The sequence below is a fragment of the Canis lupus genome, unplaced genomic scaffold, assembly GCF_011100685.1.
Source record: "Canis lupus familiaris isolate Mischka breed German Shepherd unplaced genomic scaffold, alternate assembly UU_Cfam_GSD_1.0 chrUn_S1282H1459, whole genome shotgun sequence".
Taxonomy (NCBI): domain Eukaryota; kingdom Metazoa; phylum Chordata; class Mammalia; order Carnivora; family Canidae; genus Canis; species Canis lupus.
Window position 1 is genome coordinate 249,810 of NW_023330106.1, and position 13,696 is coordinate 263,505.

General features: G+C 36.6%; 1 protein-coding gene across 1 annotated transcript in view; it reads left to right on the forward strand.

Annotated features, from left to right (window-relative positions):
* The window catches only part of LOC119878242 (adenylate cyclase type 1-like), a 342,212-nt gene that overhangs the window by 104,217 nt on the left and 224,299 nt on the right, over positions 1-13,696 (forward strand).

Below are 13,696 nucleotides of genomic sequence, written 5' to 3' on the forward strand. Positions count from 1 at the left end.
CTCTCTCTGTGACTATCATAAATAAATAAAAATTTAAAAAAAAACAAAAAAAAACAAAGATTTTACAAGCTGGCCATACAAACTGGCTAGAGACGTGATCCAGAGGCCAACTAAAAGGCCCCAGAAACAGACCACCAGCAAAGAAAACTTCCTGTGAATTCTAGAATTCAAGAATATGTGAATCGGGATGGAAGTATTCCACCACGGCCCTCAAAACACAATTCATAATCAGAATACAAGATTTTCATTTGAGCTTAGGTTTTATTTATTATCTCAACTCCCTTTCCTTCCTTCCTTTCCTTTTTAGCATGGGCACCATCACAATTTCCAATTGTTGAATTTATTTTTGGCCTTCCCAAGTTTTTTTTTTTTTTTTTTTTTTTTTTTTTTTTGTGATAGTCAGAGAGAGAGAGAGAGGCAGAGACACAGGGAGAGGGAGAAGCAGGCTCCATGCACCGGGAGCCCGACGTGGGATTTGATCCCGGGTCTCCAGGATCGCGCCCTGGGCCAAAGGCAGGCGCTAAACCGCTGCGCCACCCAGGGATCCCCCTTCCCAAGTATTGAAAACAAAGCCTAACATTGAAACTTACCAAAAAGGATCTAAGACACTAGATTTCACTGATTTCTTTTTTTTTTTATTTTTTTTTTATTTCACTGATTTCTACCAAGATTTTACTCTGATGAGAAGTTTCAAAATCCAAAATGTGTGATCCATAAGTTAGCTCTGATGGTGAATCAAATAAAAGGTAAGTGATTCCATTGAGGCACACAAAAAATGGCTTATTTAAAGGTAGGGAAGCTACTTATCTTGCCAAACCATAGGCCCCTGATTTTCTCTTAATATTTATGGTAGTCCGGGATCCCTGGGTGGCGCAGTGGTTTGGCGCCTGCCTTTGGCCCAGGGCGCGATCCTGGGGACCGGGGATCGAGTCCCACGTTGGGCTCCCGGTGCATGGAGCCCGCTTCTCCCTCTGCCTGTGTCTCTGCCTCTCCCTCTCTCTGTGTGACTATCATAAATAAATAAATAAATTTTTAAAAAAATATATTTATGGTAGTCCTCATACTTTTGTGTCCACTGCCTAATAGCCAGACCCTAAAATGTTACTCCACAGCCATTCCATTATCCCACGCTAATATCCATAAGAATGTGTCAAGAAGAGAGTAACCCCTTCCAGCCAAATCTGCTCCATTTGGAATTTGGCCAAAATTGGAAGTTGAGAAATTCCTCTGAGCAAAGTGGTACATCCCTGGCCTAACTAAGGGTAGGGCTAACAGAATGACCCAAGCAGACATTACACATACACAAGTGTTGTACCTAAACTCCCAAATTCTTCTGAAGAATCCACAAACCAGTGACGTTATTAGATACCCAGAGTTGGCCTTCTCAAGGACAAAACACCCAGCCTGACTCCTAGCTAGAGCAAAAACAAAACAAGTTCACTTTATACCTGTTAATTTAGAAAAATTGGGGAAAATTGGTCTTTATGAACTGCTGATACAAGTGTATTGTGTCAATGCAGTCATTCTGGAGAGCAACCTGGAACTTAACCAGATTAAGTCTGTGCACACCCTGTGATCCAGCTATTCCACATCTGAGCATTTATCCAAAAGAAATTTCCACCCACGTCCATAAGGTCATATGCACAAGAATATTCATGGAAGCGTTATTTGTTGTTAGTTGGATATTAGAGGTAATCTGAATGACCTTGGCAAGAGAGGATGAGTAAAATATGGTAAATACACACCAAGGAGTAACTAGAAAAAGCAACAGGCAACTAGAAAAAGCAACAGACAAATTGGAAACATAGCAATATGGATCTTTAAAACATAGCACTAAGTGAGAGAAAAAAAGGAAGAAAGAGAATGAGATCCAAAATGTGATGGAGTTTGCATGGGGCCACCCATCCTAAACAACATTACCCATTTAGAGCAATGCAAACAAAAGAACATGCATTTAATTTTTTTTTTAATTTATTTATTTATGATAGGCACACAGTGAGAGAGAGAGAGGCAGAGACACAGGCAGAGGGAGAAGCAGGCTCCATGCACCGGAAGCCCGATGTGGGATTCGATCCCGGGTCTCCAGGATCGCGCCCTGGGCCAAAGGCAGGCACCAAACCGCTGCGCCACCCAGGGATCCCAGAACATGCATTTAAAATATGTGAGTAGTGGCTTATCTATGTGAGGGAGTCAGAAGATACAAAAAGGGATAAATGACAATACATAAATATAAATATAGTTTTTTTAAAAAGGAAAGCCTCGGGCAGCCCAGGTGGCTCAGTGGTTTGGCGCCTGCCTTCAGCCCAGGCGTGGTCCTGGAGACCCGGGATCGAGTCCCATGTCGGGCTCCCTGCATGGAGCCTGCTTCTCCCTCTGCCTGTGTCTCTGCCTCTCTCGCTCCTGTGTTTCTCTCATGAATAAATAAAATGTTGTGTTAAAAAAAATGTTAAAAAAAATTTAAAAAATAAAAAGGAAAGCCTCATCCACACTAATAATAATGAGCCATAAACTGAAGCATATGATTAACTCAATCTCCTATACATGAAGTCCAACTTATTTTATAATAATATATATAATAAAATGTTATATAGTCAAAACTATCAGTATTTTCCTTTAGATATACTGACATTTTTACCCTATCCTAAAATTACATTAAAAAAACTCTAATTGGGATCCCTGGGTGGCGCAGCGGTTTAGCGCCTGCCTTTGGCCCAGGGCGCAATCCTGGAGACCCAGGATCGAATCCCACATCGGGCTCCCGGTGCATGGAGCCTGCGTCTCCCTCTGCCTGTGTCTCTGCCTCTCTCTCTCTCTCACTGTGTGACTATCATAAATAAATAAATAAAAATTAAAAAAAAACTCTAATTTTTAAATCATCTCTAGTTGGTTTTTTCTTTTCTTTTCTTTTCTTTCTTTTTTTTTTTTTTGCTCTTACACTTAGATCTTTATCTCATATGGAAATAATTTTGTATTTGCTATGCAGTACAGTTATAACTTTATTTGTTTAATGGAAATCCAGTTGTCCCAATGCCATTTATTCAAGAAGCCATCTTCTCCTCCCTGATTTTAAATGTCTCATTTATCATATGCTTAACTTCCATATGTACATGAGTCTATTTCTGGGTTCTTTTTTATTCCTCTGATCTACTTGTTTATTTCTCTAGCAAAGCTACCAATTACTGTGGCCAATTCACTTATAATGAATTTTAGTATGTTAGGTCCTCCCTCACTATTACTCTTTTTTTAAGCAATTTTTTGGTTATTATTCTGTTTGGGATTACATGAAATATATATATTATTTATATGTGAGAAATACTGGCAGATTTATTATATTAAATCTTCCCATCTAGAAACATGGTATGTCTCTGTGTTCAGCTTTTATGTCCTTCAGTAAAATTGTGTAGTTCTCCTCAAGAAAGTGTTTCACAAAAAAAAGAAAAGAAAAAAAGAAAAGAAAAGAAAAGAGTTTCACCGGGAGGTGGGCGGGGGGTTGGGGTGACGGGTGATGGGCACTGAGGGGGGCACTTGGCGGGATGAGCACTGGGTGTTATGCTATATGTTGGCAAATTGAACTCCAATAAAAAAATTAAAAATTAAAATTAAAAAAAGAGTGTTTCACCTTTCTTGTTTAATTTATTCATGATTAATTTATAGATTTGTTGCTACTGTAAATTTGCTTCTTAATTTCCATTTCTAACTGGGATACTATTATAAAGAAAAGTCATGATTTTTTACTGCTTTGTATCTAGAGTTCATTCTAAATTATCTTTTCAAACATAATAGTGTTTTTAAAATTTTGGATACCTTGAAATTTCAATTACCAGAAAGTATAGGGTAATTGCGTTGGGTTTTTTTTTTTTTTTTTTTCAGAGTAGGCAGGAAAAAAAAAGATTTCAGAGTGATGCTTTTCTATTTCACACATACACAGATGAGCAGAATACTTACAATATTGCTTAAAATTGGAAAATTGTAAAACATTTAGTTCACCGATGCATAAAGTAAATGCTGTATCCAGAAGTAAATATAAACAAAATGAAATGAGGTATTCAGGAAAAATAAATTATCTATATATAAAACTAAGCAACTTCTATGACCCAGACACAACAGAGAAGGTGGAAGTTTAAGGTAGAAAACCAATAATAACATTAAATTCACTTCAATAAAATAAATGCACATAAATGTATACCAAGAAACAACATTATATCATCTATAGGCTATCTTCCCTTTGCATGTGGGACTTTAGAAAAAAGACTATGCAAAGTGAAACTGCACAGCAATCTTAGTAATCAAGAGAAAACTGACTGATATTCACAATTTGTCAAAACACTTAAAATTATCGTACTCTTGATTAAAAATGTATTGTGAAACTTTAAAAAGGAAAACTAATATTTATTCACTAGGCTGTAATTTAAAATTTTTGAAACTTTGAGAACTAAAGTGTTTTCATTTCTTTATGAAAAACTTATCAAGAATACTTTGAACAGGTTTTACCTAATTTATTAACCAACAGTTTTCACACCTACTTATTATACAAAGCAAACATCTTTTCTGTTCTTTGGAAAACTGTCATATTTCTTTTAAGTTTGTAACAGATACCAACATTCTATTCTTTGTGATTTCAATACCATATCTCTAAAAGTTCATTCAATGTGAAGTTTTTTGCTAGTGTCACTTCCTCTGGGATATCTTCAGACTTTTCCTCACAACCACTTTCCAGATTTATGTCAATAAATTTATCTTCACTGAGTTCCTCTGGCTGCATGTCTAGAAGCTCTCACATGGTGACAGTAGCAACAATCCCACTGTCTGATCTCTTTTAGAACTCCATTTATGTTTGATTCAAACTTCACTTCGGCATTATCACTTTCGTTTGGTTGTTGGTTTATTTTCTCCATTCATCTTTGTTGGCCGGTTCCCTATTTTAATTTTCCAATTTTGTAAAATGTTGCATGGGCTTATCAGTGGGAAGCAAGGAGGCAATATAATTATGTTTTGCGGTCTGTGTATGATGGGGAAGAAAAAGATGCACAATAACCCATCACTGACTGGCTGATAATAATTATTGATTATGATACACATCTGCTATCAATGTAATGATTTGTGGACTGAAGAACTAGCAGTGAAGTTTATACTTTATGCAATCATTCACGGTTTATTGTATTACCTGAAATTTGGGCCATGTTGTTGGGTGCTGGTGCTAGCTAACCTGTAGTAAATGAAATTTGTACATTTCAGAACCAAACAAAGAAAAGACTGCCAGGATATCTATATCCATTCATGTTTTTCTATCAAAGTACATCCCCAGAGTGTTAAACAGAGTCAGGGAAGTTCAAATCCATGGAGCCTAAGTAAATCTGTTTAAAAATCTTATTGTAGGGGATCCCTGGGTGGCTCAGAGGTTTAGGGCCTGCCTTAGGCCCAGGACATGATCCTGGAGTCCCGGGTTCGAGTCCCACATCAGGCTCCCTGTATGGAGCCTGCTTCTCCCTCTGCCTGTGTCTCTGCGTCTCTCTCTGTGTGTCTCTTGTGAATAAATAAATAAAATCTTTAAAAAGAAATATTATAATTTCTTTGAAGAAATTGACAAGCTGATTTTAAAATTCATATGGAAATACAAAGGACTCAGAATAGCCAAAACAATCAAAAAAGAAGAACAAAGTTGGAGGGCTTATAATTCCTGATTTCAAAACTTACTGCAAAGCTACAATAATCATGTGTGTAGTACTGGCCTAAAGACTGACAAGCAGGGCAGCCTGGGTGGCTCAGCGGTTTAGCGCCACCTTCAGCCCAGGGCCTGATCCTGAAGACTCAGGCTTCCTGCATGGAGCCTGCTTCTCCCTCTGCCTGCCTCTGGCTCTTTCTCTCTGTATCTCTCATGAATAAATAAATAAAATCTTAAAAAAAAAAAAAAAAGACTGACAAGCAGATCAGTGGGATAGAATTGAGAGTTGAGAAGGAAACCTATAGATTTATGGCCAGTTGATCTTCAACAAAATGTCAAGTCAATTAAATGGAGGAGGAACATTTTCAACACAGTGATAAGACAACTAAAAATCCACATGCAAAAAGTGAATCTGGACCCTACTCCATATTAGCCACAAAAATTAACTCAAAATGGATCAAAGACTTAAATGAAAGGGCAAAATCTATTAAACACATGGAAGAAAACACAGGCATAAATCTTCATTATCTTGTGTTCAGGGATTGGCTTGGATTATGGGGATTGGTTGGCTATACAAGTCCAAAATCCATAGAGCAGGAAGTCAGAAAAGGTAATAGTTTTTTGACATGAAACCTAAGGCATAAGCAATAAAAGATTAATCATTTGGACATCATCAAAATTCACAATTATTGTGCTTCAAAAGACACCATCAAGAAAGTGAAAAGTTACAGAAATGGGGAAAAGCCTTTGCCCATCACATCCAATAAGGGACTTGTATCTCGAATGTAGAAAACTATTATAAGCCAATGAAAAAAAAGACAAATAATCCAATTTTTAATGGGTGAATCGTCTGAATAAACAATCCCCCAAAAAAGATATACAAACTGCCAAGAAGTTCATGAAAAGATTCTCAATGTCAATAGTGATCAGGGAAATGCAAATCAAAACTACAAGATACCACTTCATACCCACCAAAATGGCTTTCTCCAAAAGATAGAAAATAATAATTGTTGACAAAGATGTGAAGAAAATAGACCCCTCATACACTGCTAATGAGAATTAAAATGTAATTATTTTGGAAACAGTTTAGCAGTTCCTCAAAATGTCAAACATAGACTTACTATAGGACCCAGCAATTCTGTTCCTAACTATTTAGATAAGACAAATGAAAACAAGTATCTACAGAAAAACTCATACATGAATGTTCATAACAACCATTACAAAAGCCAAAAAGTGGGGAGAAATCTGTGTAGGTCAGATTCCACTAGAGAAATAACTAGTATGTATACATGTATGTTTATGAAAAGATTTATAGCCAGGAACTGGCTTACTCAATAGTGGGGCTGGCTGGGAAAGTACAAAGTCACTGGGGAGGCTGTGAGGAAGGACAGGCTAGAAACTCTCAGGCAGAAGCTAGCATTGGAGTACCAGAAGAACTTCTTCCTCAGAGAAACCTCACACAACTGACCATCACACAACCTGACTATCCATCAACAGATGAATTGATAAATGTATCAATGGAATATTATGTGGCCATGAGAAGGAATGAAGTATTGATTCATGCTATAACATGGAAAATGGTATGTTAATAATCTAGGCATTGGAGTACCTGGGTTGGCTCAGTTAGTTGAGCACCCAACTCTTGGTTTTGGCTCAGGGTTGTAAGATCAAGAGTATGACAGGCTCCATGCTCAGCTGGAAGTCTCCTTGAGATTCTCTCTCTGTTCCTTTGCCCCTCCCCCACAACTCACATGTCCTCTCTCTCTCTCTTAGAAATAAATAAATCTTTTAAAAAATAATAATTAAAAATAAATAAATAAATAGAAATTAAAAACTAATAATCTAGGTACCAAAAATCATATATAATTCCATTTATATGAAAAGTTCCAAGTAGGCAAATCCATAAAAACATAAAGTAGATTAGTGGTTGCCTAGAGTTGGGAGATTTAGGAGGGAAAAAAGGAGTGACTACTAACAGAGTTTTTTTTAAGGGTGATTAAAATGACTCCTACTTCTATCTGGACCAGAATAGAAGCAAGATTCCCTGAAGTTCCCTCAAATGGTTTGTCTACTGAGACTGGGTCAAATTGCCTCAAAAAAGGTAATTTATGGTCCTTATGTCAATTCTAGTGATTTTCAGACTTCTTTTTTTTTTTTTTTTTTTTTCCAGACTTCTTTTTAACAGTATTCCATTTTGGAAAAAAAAATTGTATTTTGGGACTCCAATATATAAGAGAAATAAAACCTATTTTCAATTGGCATAATGCAGGTTACAAATTCAAATTTATAAATATTATAAATTCAAAACTTATTATAATAAAGACAACTAATTAAAACAATGTGGCTGTTTTGATTTAAATTTAAATTTAAAAGGATACTAAATGTTATCCTTACTGTTGCATAACAACAACTTGACTGTGAACATTCTCAAGGAATCCCAAGACAGGTGCCCAAAATCTCTATCTTCCATTGTGAAACAATATAAAAATTTATATATAAATATATAAAATATTTCTATACTTAAATATATGTACATTTTAAATTTATATATAAATATATCCTATATAAATATAATTTATGTATACTTTATATTTAAATATTAAAATATGTTATATGAAATAACTATATAAAATTCTATATTTTATATAAATAAAATTTGGATACAATTCAACTTAAAATAAAGCCAAAGAGCTATTCTTTGCCATACAGTACTTCTAGAAGGAGATGAGTACTGAAGATTCTGGATGCCTGAGAATTGGTATACTCTAATATTTGGCAATCATTGTACCCAACATTTTGAGTTTGTTGCTATTGCAATATTATATGACCTAGCAGATTTGAGTAGAAAATTTGCTCTGAAAAGTGGATGAAGATTAATCTTTGAGAATGAATGTACATATAGCAGTTTCCATGTGAGAATAATTCTTCTTAAAGGGCATGTGTTTGTGTTTTCCCCAACTGAACCCCTGCCTTAAATGATAATTCTTAAGCCCCCAAATCTCCTGTCAATGTGTAAAATAACACAAACACAAGGCCAGTACTGTTTCTCTCAAGAACTATGGCCATCCTAGCTCCATCTCCAATCAAGGACACCACAGACCTGCTTTTTCAGGCTAAGAACACCAGGTGGCATATGGTGGCTGAATCAGAGCCTTGGTAATCATGGCAACCAGCTACCATTCCAGCTCTGCAGCTGCCATCTTTTATCCAAAACAGTGTTTTGTGCACACTGGGGGTTTTGCTTTGAAATGGTTGTACTGTGTGTTTTTCATTCTTCATACAGTCAGGGTTTCCACTTCTAAGATGGGAACTCCGGTGTCAGAGATAGATAAAATACCTCGGGTCAGTTGCATTAATTTTATTTTCTGCGCATTATTTATTTCCTCTACATAAAACAGTCTATGTAAGTGATATTTGAGAAGACCACGCCTTCCACAGCAGGCTTTCTCTAGGAAGGCTAGACTTCATTGGAGGGAAATGCATAATGGAGTGAGTGTCTCCTCACTGGACCAAGGTTAAGAACAAATGTAAATTCCAGCTCAATGCTGGAGGCAGTTGTAGGTACAATGACCCTCAGAGCTGCCTGTACCTAAGGGATGTCTGCTATAACTATCGCTGACCTGTAGACGGAAGATGTCTGTCTGCCAACCTATTGGGAGAATATAGTTGACACACGCAGTATCTTTTTACAAAATGTGTTTTGTGTTTGTCATGCAATAATAAACCAAATATTTATAAATTAGAAACCACCCCTTTCCTTTTCTATCAGTCAAAAGCAATAAGATTCTCTAAGTTAATTGTCAGGCATTGCCTCTGGTGATTGGCAGTATATCACAAGCTGAGCTGCCAAAATCCATTCTCTTTGCCATTGGGAAGAAAGCTGAAATAAGTGATGTTATCCAAGTATCTTCCATAAATTCCAAAAAGGTTCTGGACAGAACAGAGACTCACTTATGGACACATCTATTTTAGCATGGTGTTCTTTCTGGCTGTTAGATAGAAGGGTCGTATCTCAAATGTGCACTATTTGGATAAAAGATCCTTTTCATAGAACTAAAGTTCTGTTAAAAATGTATGATATCACATGAAAAATGAAGAATTCACATTGTACAAGTAACGTAATAATATTCATGGAGGATAAAGGAGAAGGACCTCTGCTTAGAAAATGAAAAGAAATAGAATAAATGTTACCAGTTGTGAGATTTTGAATGGATTTTTCCCCTCTTTTCCACATTTATGCTTTTTCGCCTTTTAATCAGGAGAATTTACTTTAATCAGGAGAATTCATTACTATGTCATCAATTTATAACAACATTAAAATTCTGTATTTTAGAATGCATTTTAATTTCGGTAAAGCAATCTCACTGCTTTATTTCACTTGTTACGTGAATATAACATGTCAAATGCAAAGCTTTTAACATTTTGAAAAAAATCATTTGAAAAATCATTTGAATTTCCCAAATAAAATTTTTTTTTCCAAATAAAATTTTAATTCATTTTAATTAAATTTTTATAAATTATAAATTATGTTTGCTCTAAAAGAAAAACAATGTTTACAAAAATCTATCAATAAAACTATTCTTAAAATGAGTCTTATCTGAGATCTCTCTGAATTAAAGGATTATTTAAGGGTATCAGGAGAAAGGGGTTATTATATTTGTATGTAAAACTCAGTTTCTTGTTATTTTATGAAAATATCTATTGACAAGAAGGATGATATCTGCATTTATTGAGAAAGCTGGTTATAATTTGAGAAAATTTATCATGGAGTTTTCACACATTTACTGGTTTCATGCTATTTCATGTTTTTTCACCTTCTGCTTAAAAGGAAAAAAGAAAGGATTTATTGAATCTGAACCATGGGAAGTAGGCAATACTGGATCATGAGACACAGGCACACCATGCAGCCTCAATATTTGTCTAGCATTTATCTAAAGAAGCCTGTGTGTATCTCTGACTGGGAGAAGGATGGAGGAGGGTCTTTGATGACAGCTCAACTTAGTCTCCTCCCAGAGCAGTGCTATTGCAGTAGCTGCAAATTCTATACCACACACAGCACAGTGGAATTCTGATGGGCTGTTAACAATTATGTTCTAGAAGCATACTTAATAATATGAAATATATTCAAATTGTCATTAAGTGAGGAAAAATTACAATATTGAAATAGATGACAGATAGACCCACCCTCCAAGTGATTAAGAACCATCATCTCGAGATCCCTGGGTGGCGCAGCGGTTTGGCGCCTGCCTTTGGCCCAGGGCGCGATTCTGGAGACCCAGGATCGAATCCCACATCGGGCTCCCAGTGCATGGAGCCTGCTTCTCCCTCTGCCTGTGTCTCTGCCTCTCTCTCTCTCTCTGTGACTATCATAAATAAATAAAAATTAAAAAAAAAAGAACCATCATCTCTGTCATTTAATTAGTACTTGCAAGTAATTAATTATTTTCTGATTTTTTTTACATGTTGCAAATATTTTCTGCCAGATTGTTGCTTTTTAACATTTTTCCTAATACCTTTTGTCATACCTCAGTGTTTTGCTTTTATCTAATCAAGTCTCTCAATCTTCTGTTTTTTTTTTTTTTTAAAGATTTTATTTATTTATTCATGATAGTCACAGAGAGAGAGAGAGAGAGAGAGAGGCAGAGCGAGAAGCAGGCTCCATGCACCGGGAGCCCGACGTGGGATTCGATCCCGGGTCTCCAGGATCACGCCCTGGGCCAAAGGCAGGCGCCAAACCGCTGCGCCACCCAGGGATCCCTGTTTTTTGTTTTTTTTTTTAAGATTTTATTTATTTATTCATGAGAGACACACACAGAGAGAGGCAGAGACACAGGCAGGGGGAGAAGCGGGCACCGTGCAGGGAGCCTGATGTGGGACTCGATCCTGGGTCTCCAGGATCACGCCCTGGGCTGCAGGTGGCGCTAAACTGCTGCGCCACTGGGGCTGCCCAGATACATATATTTAAATTCTAGTTGATGCCATGAAGAAATAATACGAGAAAGAAGAAATTACCTTTAAAACAAATGCAAATATTGTAGATATTAATCTAGTTATCTGCATGCATTTGTGGCCAAACACCATAAACTATATAATGAAGGAACTGCGGTGCTGTTTCAAAGCACTCAAGCCAGTTTGGTCATGCACAGTGATCAGGTGCCTTTTGATAGGTGTCCATGGCTTCCAATAATTAAAAGCAGATGACAAATACAGGGTCCTCACTTTCAGATAGTATGTTATAATGAAAGCAGTCTCAAATCTCACTCTGACACATGTATAAATATTTAATAATCAGGCCCCCAAACAATCAAACGGTTTAGTAAGTTTGACGAAGTCTTGGCTTTTTGGCTTTAAGATGCTCCAACTGTACCCTAAAGGCATTAGAGGGAGGAAGAACAATGTTCCAGCTTTGGAGCAGGAGTGAGCTAATTTTCAAGTCAGAATAAAAAAATCCTCTCATTACAGCCCTAGATACATTATAGCATTTCAAGCATAGAGAGATAATCCAAAGTGTATAAACTGTTAGTCTGGCTTTTTCTTTACCTCCAGTATACAAGGGCAAAAGTATCCGTAAAACATTTTTTTTCCCAGTCCACATAAATTAAAACTCATTTCATCAATGAAAAATCCTTTCTAATCTCATTATGCTAATTGCCAAAGCCCTTGGGATAGATATAAGATAAAGATGGCTGAAGCGATAACATAACCCCTTTGGAATGCGGCTTCTGAAATAAAAATTTCAAATACTAACCTGCAGTGCCCGCAATGTGTTATCCCAATTAGGGATCTTCAAACATCAAGTAACCATTCCTAAGAAGAGAATAAAACTGAATGAGACGCATCATACTAGTGTTGGGAAGGAAAAATTTTCCTGTTACCCTTTGAGGTTCTTCTGGCTGTTTTAAAAATTAAATTGACATCTGAAAAGTTAAAAGGAGAAACCCAAACAAAAGCTTAATTACATACTATGGCTAATCCACAGAAACATGAAAGATTCCAGAGAGAGGCAAAGTGAAATTTACAAAGAGGTGTAGAGGTCTAGGGATACAAAGGGAAGGAAGACCATTCATAGGAAGAAGAGGAGATGTTTAAAATATGAAGACTGCACTGTAATACAGATAAGTTTCTTTGGTATAAAGGAAGCTCTGGTAATAGCTCTCATCGTGGTACAGACCCTGCTTTCAATGTAAATTTAGGCGGCTAAGGGAGAGGTAAAGTTTCCCCTCAACCTGTTGGATTTTTGTTTTTAACTCAAAATAACCTTTGCCAAAATGGCATATTCTGGGAAGACCCATCCTGAACCCCTTCAGCCCTTTCTTTAAGTGTAAAGATAATCTAATCACAAAGGCTCATTTTTCTCTCTTTCATTTTATATTTCCCAGTCTGACTTAAAGCAACACAAGTATTTTGGGTCACTACAGAAGATGAGACACATCACCTGCCTTTAAAAAGGACATCTATTTAAGGGCTGGGGATCAATAGGGAGTCCAAGTCCTTTTTTGTCTTATAAACAACACCCTCTTCTCAATATAGTCCATGATTCTCAAAAGGAGGTAGGATACTGGGGAAGGATCCCTGCCAAATTTGGTTTGTCTGAAATCCTAAAGAAAAGATCTTTCATTCGTGGTAATCACCCCGGGAGGGAAAACTGTTATCATTTTCCCAAACTCCACTCTCTTAGACTACACATCCATGGGATTACTCTCTGCATTCTATATTTTATCATCCCCTTGACCTTAGTAACAAAGGCCTTTGCAGTACTACCATCACATTGCCCTCAAACCAGGTTTAGAAACTCTTTAACTCCCTTGCCTCTGGGCAGGTCTGCCTATTGCATCTCACAAAATAAAAAAAGAGTTGAAAAAGAATGTCTAGCCCTAAACTTTCTTTTGCATCTGTATGCTTGCTGGCCTCAGAATCCCTGAAGCAGTGAAAGGTAAATAAGCCTCTGGTCTATTCTTCCTTTGTTCTTTGAACTGGGACTTCACTCCCAAAGAGATTTTCTTCTCAGATTAAATTTGAAGAGGTCTTTTTTCT